Source organism: Mercenaria mercenaria, chromosome 17 (genome assembly GCF_021730395.1).
Source record: "Mercenaria mercenaria strain notata chromosome 17, MADL_Memer_1, whole genome shotgun sequence".
NCBI classification, from domain to species: domain Eukaryota; kingdom Metazoa; phylum Mollusca; class Bivalvia; order Venerida; family Veneridae; genus Mercenaria; species Mercenaria mercenaria.
The window spans coordinates 43,146,883-43,158,730 of NC_069377.1; positions in this window are offsets into that span (position 1 = coordinate 43,146,883).

An 11,848-nucleotide genomic window follows, 5' to 3' on the forward strand; every position below is an offset into this window, starting at 1 on the left:
GCTGGATGTATATTTTCTGCCTGCAAGCTTTTTCTTGAGACGAGGGAAAAGGGAAAAGTCACAGGGGGCTAGATCCGGAGAATAGGGTGGGTGTTCTAGAACATATACTCCCTGTTCATTCAAAAACGACGTCACAATCCCAGCCTTGTGACTCGAGGCGTTGTCATGTAACAAATGGATGCCTCGGATACCCGTCTTTGATCGGCGTCTCTGGAAATACTTGAGAAGCTTTTTAAGAACTTTTTTCTTATAAAACTTGGCATTCATTGACTTGCCTTTAGGTACAGGAACCTGGATGGCGAGACCTTTAGTAGTGAAAAATATGGCATAACCTTTTTAACTCTTGCAATCCTTTTTGCAATGCAAGGCCTTCTGGCATTTTTGGTGAACCATACTCGGTTACTAATTTTTCGATGCGGTTCGAAGAAACGTATCCAAGACTCATCACCTGTTACTACATTCATAAATGTTTTTGATCGTATCCTGGAAACATTTTCAAAAGCTTGCGCGCCATCTTAACGCGCGTGCGTTTTTGCCCATCAGTGAGCAAATGCGGGACCCACCTAGCACTTTTCTTCTTCAATTTCAAAATATTTCGCAGAATGCGCAACACAGATGCTTTTGAAATGCCAACCATGTCCGCAATCTGCTGAGAAGTATATCTTGCGTCAAAGTACTATTTGTTTGATTTTTCAACAATCCTTGGGCTACTTGCAGACTTAGGTCGACCAGTTTTAGGCGCATTTTTGACAGACTCCATGCCTGCACAAAATTTCCTAACCCATCTGCAAACTGTGGAAAGGACATTTCATTACTACCATAAACAGCACTTATGTCAGCATAAATGTCCTTTGAAACTCTTCCGAGTGAAGCGCAAGTCTTAATGTAAGACCTAATTTCGTTCGCATTTTTTACACTTTTACCAACCATTTTGCCTAACCGCCTACGAGTAGGGTTTGTGCAAATGTAAATTGTGAGCGAGATATTGTGTCTACATGTTTATACGTCGATTGAAAGCTATTACAACGGGGAACACGTGCAAGGCGTGAATTTTGTACTGGCGCTAAAAATAGCGGTTGTCAATAGCCAGTGGCATTACTTTGATCCCACCCTCGTATTCGCGTCCTGTATCTTTTTGTTCCCCGTTTTTCACCATTCTTCCCATACTAAGACATACTGCTCCGTACTTATCCGTGCCCGCTCCTCCACAGACCAATCCCATCGGGCACTGTACCTCAACGCACGGAGCTTTCCGTATTTACTAGGTAGTTTGAATTCAAACTAATTGGAGTAGATTCTCCTCGCAAGCACCTGAGACAGGGAAAAGTGAAATATAGGCAGACCCGGATTAGGATTGGTTGTTCATGACATAATCCGTATAATCAAAACGACTCCACCGCCTTGACTCGAGCTTAAGCATGTAAAAATTTCATCGAATAGTTTGACATCATGGAAATACCGAAGACCCAAAAATTTAAAAACTCATCTTGACTCCTTCTAGTACGGAACCGATGCAACTTACGTAGTGACTTGCCTAACTTTTTAACTTTTGCAATCCTTTTTGCAATCGCTTCTGCAGAACCAGTAGTGGACAATTTTGAATGGTCGAGAAAGTAAGAAAATGTACTCGTATCCTATGTTTTTTGATTACCGAAAGCATTTTCTAAAAGCTGGTCTCCTCTAACCGCGCTACATGGTTTTGCCCTTCATTAGTCAAAGCGGACCATCCTTACACTTTCTCTAATAAATTTTCCAGAAGCGCATACAGATGTTTTGAAGCACTGGTCAATTGTGAAAGTATCTTGGTATAACTTGATGATTTAACATGGGTTACATGCGGGATTAGTTGCAGTTTATGGTTTTGTGAACTCCATGTACAAAATTTCTACATTCATGTGGAGGATTTCATTACAAAAACCCTTATGTGTAAATGTCCTTTAAGAATGGAGTCTATGAGACTATCGTTGCTTTTAATACATTAACCAACTGCCTAACGCCAAGGTTTGGCAATATCGAGATAGGTCTCTTTAGCATAAAGCTTAGTGGACACGTGAGTGAACTTTGTGGTACACAAGTCGTTGTCAATAGCCAGTGTTTTCATCCACATCGAGGTGTATCTTTTGTCCCTTTGTAATTTCATATAAGCGTTACTGCTACACAGATGTGGTAAGACAGTGCCATGGCAACCGTGAATATGCCATATGCCTAGGCAAACGGGACAGTAAGTACCCGCTTTCACCTACCCGTTTCAGCCGATTTATGTCCCGTTGGCCAGAAAACAAGCACTGAATCCATGTGCCATGCAGAACTTGGTTACATTTTAGACAAGTACAACCTGAAGAATAGACCTGAACGCATTTACGATATGGATGGAAAGGGATTGTCTACTGTCCACACAACACCAGCAGTTATAACTTGTCTTTTTTACATACCTTAAGCAATCCCCTTTGCATCCAGGACACTTGCGACTGTCACAGGCTGTGGTAATATTCTGGGCTACAATGTGCCACTTTTTCAGATTTCCTGGTGTAATGATGAGGCCAGATCTGTTGGATGGTGGAAGAGCATGGGGTGATTGGAATGTCATTGAATCTGGGTGGAGTAAAAGCACTGTATTCAGAGGTACATTGAACATCATTTGATAAAATACTTACCTTAATGTTCTGTTGAAGAAGGGTGTATAGCGCTGTGTGTCACAAGTTCATGCGCGGGCACTGTAGGCCGAGCTTTACACGTACAATGTCTGTTCACTTGGATGCTCTGCTCATTTAAAGGCTCTGTCGGCTGGTAACTTCATTTCGCAAAAACCGGTATCTACCTTACAATCCCAATGCTGTTGAATCTTCCAGCTTTAAGCTATTCGAGGCCCTACAACATGAAACCACTCCAGAGATCTAAGACAAATAAATCCTCAAAAGACCGTCAGTTTTTCAGTTCTAAAGCTGCTCAAAAAACTGAATAACTGCAATGAATCCACTCACAAAGAAACGACGCTATCTTAGCATTGTCAGTGGAAATGTCATTACAGAAGAATCAATAGTAAATAAGATTAGGGAGCATGAGAATGCCAAATCCAAGTCGCCAAAGTCTCAGAACAGCAAATCTGAATCTCATCCTGAACCATCTGGTACTGCAAGGCCATTAACTTGCTAACAATCATGTCTCACATGCTTTGTATGTGAGTGTGTGTGTTAGAAGTGTGTACATCTGCGTGATGTGGGTTTTGTTTTTGGGAGGCTGCGTTATTGGAACGTGGATTTCCGTGTTTGATATTTATCCTTGTTTTTAGGAGGAATCTGACACTGATTTGTACTATGTGTGAAATTTGTTCAGGGCACCTCTGTAATATGCCTATGATTAAACAAAGAAGTAAAGTAGTTCAGAAAACGCATTTATTTGTTTTGCAGGTAGATACTGGTAGATAACATAAGTATCACATTTATAAAAACAGGGAATGCCATGTTCTAAAAACGCAGCCTCACCAAAACGAAACTCACAGCACGCAGCTGTGCTAACTACCAACATACACACTCGCATACAAAGCAAACACACGAGGACAAAACGAACAAATAAAGGAACACAGTGGGGCACCGCCTTGGAACGGTCAGTGGCAAAAACACCACTGGGGAACTTAAACCGGTTTATAGTGCGCACCCAACCTCACTCGTACCCCCACCATGTTCCAAGGACACGGGACAGTGTAAATAAAAGTAATACACGCCAGGTAAATCTTTAACTCACGCAATGGAAACAAAAACGCATGGCATGTAAAACACAAAAATGCTTCTGTATAATTATATAAAAAGCAAACCTTAAGAACCAAAAGCGTATGTACTCACTGGCTTTGCATAAGACAGAGCATCAAGAGAAACAGCCTTAAGGGCCCGACGAAACAGGCCAGAAGATCAGAAAATCAAAACGGTTCCATCCTGATGGGATTTAAGAACTGCTTATCACAGAGTCCTCCCCTACTACCTTCAGACACAATCAAAGAGGGAAGCACGAGGTATGTCTCAAAACAGCTGGGTCGTTACCTCTTTTAATAAACGTTTTTATAATTTTACCAAATACAGTTGGAAAATTACCATGACCAAAGTTTGTAAACCACATCCCTTTCAAAACTTTTGAAACTTTCAAAAATTTTCAAATACCTTCTCACCGAAGTGTATTTCAATGGCTTCTAAATTTTAAAACCAAATCAGAAGTACAGTAGTAGAATTATCAAAATATTTACGCATTTGGTAATAACGGTAGCCTTGCTGAAGTAATTTACTTGTAATATATTGATTACGTTCATTGAAATCCTCGACATGACTACACGCTCTGGCAAACCGAATTAATTGAGAAATATATACCCAATAACATGTCGCCTGAGGTATAAGGGAAATTACAATAATAAAATTTAAATCATGCCTCTTGTCATAAATTTTGATAGGTAAAATATTGTCATAAATCGAGAGATGTAAATCTAAAAATGAAGCCTCAGTATCCAAATTGTTAATTTTATTTAACTGAAGCTCCCTAGGATAAATATCCACCAACTGACCAAAAGACGGTTTATCCATATTAAGAATATCATTCAGATAGCGTGATTTATTATTAAATGCAGTTGTCTGCCTGCGTATCTGGAGTAAGGCTCAACATAAAGTCTCTTTCATAATAATATAAAACCAAGAGGGCCATGATGGCCCTATATCGCTCACCTGAGTACCATTGCTCTTAATGATAAGATCAAGTTTCGGCATAGATCACATAGGCATACACATTAAATATCATAAAGATAAATGTTTACATAAACTTTGAGGGAGGTAATTTGTCATAAATTCAGTCAAAAGTTATCTACCCTGTTTGTCCGAGTCCATCTGATGGCATAATTGAAATTTCAAATCAGTATCTTCATTGGTTACTGGGATATACCAATTTTAATATGAACCAAAGGGAGGTAATTTGACTTAAATTAGTCAACAGTTATCTAACCTGATTGTCTCAGTCCAACTAATGACAATAATAAAATTCTAAATGAGTCCTATAAAAACTTAAAGAGATAAATCCATTTTTATTAAAATCAGGGGAGGTAATCAAATATTGGTATATGCATGTAGAAGATACAGAGAACAAGCCTTTACAACAATATACTAGAAAAGTATTCATATTGATAAACGTTCAATCAAGGGTTATCTAACATTACTATTTCTTACCATGGAAGACATAAATAACATTTCAAACCAATCTCATTAGAAGTTGCAAAGGTATATTCATTTATATAAAAAATAAAGGGAGGTAATTTGTCCTAAAATCAGTCAATATGTATCTACACTGATTGTCCATGTCCATCTGATGACATAAATGAAATTTCATATCGGTATCTTTATTAGTTACGGAGATAAACTCATTTCAATTTGAAACAAAGGGAGGTAATTTGACATAAAATCAGTCCATAGTTATATACCCTGATTGTCTCAGTCTAACTAATGACAATGATGAAATTTCAAATGAGTCCTATAAGTACTTACTGATATAAATCCATTTTGATTAAAGTCTGGGGAGGTAATCAGATATGAAATAACTGCATGGTTATCTACACTGATTGTCTAGGTCAACCTGAGGACATACTTTAAGTTTCAAAACCAATACCATCAATAGTTGCTGAGATATAACCATTTGATGGATAAGTGCTGACCTTGACCTCAGTGTGTGACCTTGACCTTCAAGCTATGGGAACCAATATCTTATTGTAATTTAAGTTGTGTCCATGATTTTTTAAAGTTGAATGCAAAATGTGGCATCTATCATGTTCACAAAGTAACAATTAACATATCTGGACACTTTCAATGTACATTCAGGGGCCATAACTATGACTGGATCTGATTGGTTAAGGTTAGGGTAAGAGTTATTTTGCAAGTTTATATCAAATCAAACCATAAATGAAGTCTCTATATGGCTGCAAAAGACGAAATAGCAAAATTTGGCCCTTTAAGGGGCCATAACTCAAGAACCCATGATAGGATCTGGCCAGTTTTCAAAAGGAACCGAGATATTATGTCAATACACGTTGTGTGCAAGTTTGATTAAAGCTAATTGCAAAATGTGGTCTTTATTTTTTTCACAAAAACAAAGAAAAATATCAAACAGGGAGTGCCACGCACCAAAAGCGCAGCCTCCTCAAAACGAACCCCCAGCACGTAAACGCGTGCACCACACACACACTCAAAGCTTACACATCAGGACAAAACGAACAACACACACACATACACACACACACACACACACACACACACACACTCAAAGCCAACACATATGGACAAGACGAACAATAAGCATACACACACGCGCGCACACAAAGTCAACACAAAAGGACAAAACGAACAAACAAAGGAACACAGTGGGGCACCGCCTTGGAACAAGCCAAAAAATACCACATTTTGGCACTTAAAGGGGCCATACCTCTGGAACCCATGACGGGATCTGACCAGTTTTCGAAAGGAACTGAGATATTATGCCAATACAAGTTGTGTGCAAGTTTGATCAAAGTTCATTGCAAACTGTGGTCTCTATCATGTTCACAAGCCAAAAATAGCAAAAATTGGCCCTTTAAGGGGCCATAACACTGCAGCCCATGATGGGATATGGCCAGTTTTCAAAAGGGAACCGAGATATTATGCAAATACAAGTTATGTGCAAGTTTGATTAAATTTGATCGCAGTATGTGGTCTCTCTATCGTGTTCACATGCCAAAAATAGCAAATTTTGACTCTTTAAGGGGCCATAACTCGTCCGACCATGATGGGATCTGGCCAGTTTTCAAAAGGAACCGAGATATTATGCCAATACAAGTTGTGTGCAAGTTTGATTAAAGTTCATTGCAAAATGTGGTCTCTATCGTGTTCACAAGCCCAAAATTGCAAGTTTTGGCACTTTAAGGGCCATAACTCTGCAACCCATGACGAGATCTGGCCAGTTTTCGAAAGGAACCGAGATATTATGCCAATACAAGTTATATGCAAGTTTGAGTAAAGTTGATTGCAATATGTGGTCACAAGGAAATTGTGGACGGACGGACGGACGAAGGGCGATCACAAAAGCTCACTCTGTCACTACGTGACAGGTGAGCTAACAAATCTGCGACAAGGGATGCACAATTTGTTCCTATGGGAATACCAATTACTTGTATGAAAATTGCATTCTCAAACCTGATGTAAATGTTGTTCAATAAAAAAGGAAAGTCTCTGTGTGTGTGTCTCTGTCTGTCTGTCTGTCTGTGTGTGTGTGTGTGTGTGTGCGTGCGTGCGTGCGTGCGTGCGTGCGTGCGTGTGTGTGTGTTCGGGTTTAACGTTTTTTTTTTTCAACAATTTTTCAGTCATATAAACGACGGTGTCTACTTGTAGCAGTGAGCACAATGCCCAACTTTATAGTAAAAGGTTTTACAAACTTCGTCACAGGTTCACATTGTATAATGTTTAATGATACTGCTAGTATAGCCAGTGTGCCCATACCACGTGACTTTGACGTCATTTTATAGCTAAGACGGCAAGCCCAATTCCGTCGATTCGATTCTTCAAAGTAGCGTAAGTTCTTTATTTCTTGATCAAATATGACCAAATAAAGCGCAGGCTAAGGAAAAAAGTAAGTAGCACGTATTACCGATTCATAGGAATTTAATGCCGGCTCTGTGGGAGGCCTTAATCGACAAAAATGTAGCAGAATTATTTAAAAACTTTTAAAAAATCCAAAATATGCTAAGACGGCAAGTCCGCTAAGACGGCAAGTCAATTTTATTAGATATACCCGGTTGCACCAACTTACGTAATTCAACACTTCCGTGTTTACAGGCCGTCCATCCTTCTATCAATCCGTCCGTCAGTAACATTTTTACAATGTTTCATTAATGCTTGTGAAATAAAATAGAGAAAAGTGGAAACTTTACAGATCACCCAACACGACAAAAACGAAAATGTTGCAGGCTCGGTTTGATTGAGCCTGTTCATGGACGGTAGTGGAAATGCATGCTACCGTCCACGCCCTCTAGCCCCGGGTTGAGCAGAACTCAACATTTACACATGCCAAAAGTACAATAAGCAATTTAGAGACATCCACAGATGTATTCAAACGGCGGTGAACATGGAACCATCAATGAACACTTACATAAAAGTTCAGTGACATTCATTGATCATCTTTCATCTTCTCCTTGAATCACTAGTGCTTGGCAAAAGAGATATGAACGGTTTATCCCCACTGTTTTCTCACTAAGGCAAAACAATTATTTTAACTTTGGACCATACACCGTTTTTGGTGGAATTACACACTATCATTGAAGCTACCATATGCATCGCCGAATGAATACATCATCGGATGTTGCTAAATTGATTTTTAGGTTGAAACCACGAAGTGGTTGAGACCTATAATTACCGTATTCCAGAGTTTGCAAAAATATCAGACTAACCATTTTCACTGAAAGACAGATTAATCCGCTGTAAGGTTTTTGCCCGTTTTTTTTTTCGAGCTAATCGACAGATATTCTTATTGATGTTTTCTGAACATTGTTCTACAGTCGGTTGATATTTTCATACATATGTAAATACAATAAGGTTAAAGAATGCGTCATTTCGTATTAAAATTATGCTTTTAAGTCTGTTGATCCATGGAGCATGACTAAGTTGAAAAGCGAAGGTGTATTCCTTTAAAACAATTCAGAAAAACCGCAGACGTGACCGAAGCGCATGAAAATATGCCGTGAAAAAAAAAATAGTTCAAAACGTATAAGAAAGATTTCTCTAGTTTAGCCTTAATACATAATGCACTCGTCAGTAATAAAACAGCATATGATCTGAATCATTTTTTCTAGTTGTATAGGATATAGATCTGCATGCGATTCTTTCTACCTGTCCTGATTCGAATGACAAGGGAGATCACTGTGTAGGAGTAAGCTAAATGATAAACTGCTTTATTTCATTTAAAAATAGATTTTCTTTCTGAATTGCTTCCCTTTATTCTTATTTTATCCTTATTTTTGTACAGCTTTTATAACGACCGATTCATATTATTTATTATTTAACATTTTACTTTTTCGTTTTAATATCTCTGTAAGGCTGATGCAAAATTGAGTCAAAATATTTGTTTAAGATTTCCTTTTTATAAATAATTATGTCTGTAGTATATTAATTGCTACAGTGCTCCACTGTAACATAGAAAGCTACACGTTACAGGTTAAAGCCCTGCTCCGCGGCTATTCAAATTCTTTTGTGTGTATGCAACCCATGATTACAATAGGTAACAGTTAACGGCCACGTGCCAACCTTTAGCACGCAAAACCACAGGTATTTCATACAGAATTTCATATACAATAGACTCTATTTTGACAGACGTCACTGTTCATAGTCAGGATTTTCATGCTTTTTCAGTGACAATTCAAGGTTAAAAGGTAGGACGGGAGCAGGGCTTTAAGGAAAATGGTCGTGCTGCAAGTACACGTCTGGTTAACCTACCTATTTGTCTCGATATTAAATATAATAACCTATATTAATACTTACAAGATAAATAATTGACATTCCTTGCAAATCCTGAATACATTTAGATGTTAGGGGTACTTTACTATGACTTTTAACAACATTACATCAGTTCCGGATTATTATAATTGTTATTGAATTGAAAAATTTACATGAAAGTTGTCATTTTGATAAACGTTAATAAAACAGAGTAAAAGCTACAGAGTTTTTAAAATAGATTATGAGGCAAAATAGAATCAAAATAGTACATAACGAGAATTTATAGTCGGTTAAAAATTTCATCAGAGCTAATGTTACTTGTAATTTGACATTCCGACTCAATTAATAAATCTAATCTTAGTATATCAAATGTTGGTGTTTGCCTGATGTGAAGTTTCTAAGTATGTGTGCCCGATAAATGAAACTGTTTGATTCTTTTAAGCAAAATTCAATCAAAGCATATCAACGGGGCATTTACGTCTTTTCCCGATGATTGTCATGTGTATGGTTCTTTTTCTTATCTCAAAACTGCACGGAAGTCGAAACAGCAGTATCTTGGGGTAGATACAGGTCTAGTTTCCAGTTTGGCAGACCCCACTGACTTCTACTGTTGTAGCAGGGTCGGTCGTTTGTACAGACATTTTTAACAAGGTAGTGGAGTTTAAGACAACAACCCATGAATTAAAGAAGTAGGGTTGCAACATTTTTAATGTGATTAAGTCGTGACATTAGTACATTTTGTTTCTAGGCTCGGCTAAACAAGAAGTTGATTTTGCAGAAATGTGTAGAATTATACAACCCTTTCTCCAAGAATTGTGAAAGTTGGTGTATTTGTGGGTGGTTCCAATACTCCCGCTTTCATAGCCTTGGGTATTGTTTAATCACCCCTTGGGTATGGTGCCTGCTTTTTAATTTTGTTTTTTGACTGTTCCTGTGATACGCATGCTCCATAACCTCAGATCCCCTTCCTAAATTCCAGTTTGTTTAGTTCTGCCCATTGTTTTCTCGTTTGGGGCAAAACCTTTATTTTATCTGGGGACCAAACGCCATTCTTCATGGAATTACACGCCTCAACACGTGTATCATTGAAGGTTCCATGTTCATCATCGTTTGAATACATCTGCGGATGTCTCTAAATTGCTTTTTGTACTTTTAGCATGTGTAAATGTTGAGTTCTGCTCAACCCGGGGCTAGAGTGTGTGGACGGTAGCATGCATTTCCACTACCATCCATGAACAGGCTCAATCAAACCCAGCCTGCAACATTTTCGTTTTTGTTGTGTTGAGCGACCTGTTGAGTGTCCACTATTTCTATTTTAATATGTGATTTCGTGTTAAATTTTGAGGGGGTGGGGGATAAGATTTTTTATTCTACTCAATACTTTGAACACAGCTTCATAGAAATACTTTTTAAAGCATGCCTTCTAGCTTATAGACTGAGTTAAGAATAAGATTCTTATTTGTTAGAACATTATTCTATATATCTGAAAATTGTGTTTTTGATTTGTGGAAGTCGACAAAATGGCTCTTCTTAATAAGTAGCCTTATTTTTAATACATAACGATTTGTCAAGAAAACATTCACTCAAACATTATATGTACAACATGTGAACATATAAAGTAGTATTGATTAGGTCAAAAATGTGTATTATTTGTTGTTGCCTGCTGCCAACTATATATTTGTTCTTTAGTTTTCGAAACGCTATAACATACTTTAATCCAAAGAGCGACACGCAGAGGTACATCCAAGATGGTATACATGTGTAGCTTTTGAATTCTTAACCTTTCTAGAACAGTTCTCACTTATATGCCACTCCTGCTAGAACAAATCATAATTCTCGTTTAATTTATCTATTAAGCCTCACAATTTAGCAACTTTACTAAAAAGAAGCATATAACGTAGTTTAAAACATCATATGACTTCACTTATATAACGGTTCTTTGATGTTTTCCTATAGTTTTGACAAGAAGTAGAATGATCTACTATTGGTAAACATCCAATGGCCGCTTGTAGAGAAGTGCGACTCCATAGACGATATTACTATAAAAAATGACTTGCCGTCTTAGCATATTTTGGATTTTTAAAAAGTTTTTAAATAATTCTACTGCATTTTTTTTCAATATAGGCCTCCTACAGAGCCGGCATTAAATTCCTGTGAATCGGTAATACGTGCGACACCTCTGATGTGTACAATCATCCGTTTTTCTGTTAAAAAGGGCCATTGCTTGCTGTCTTACCACGCTCATTTTCTCTAAACAAAACAGTTTTCCAGTTTTCAGGCCAAAACTGTTCATCTTTTGATAAAACCGTTTACTTGTGAGTGAAGTACTCACTTTTTTCCTTAGCCTGCGCTTTATTTGGTCATAT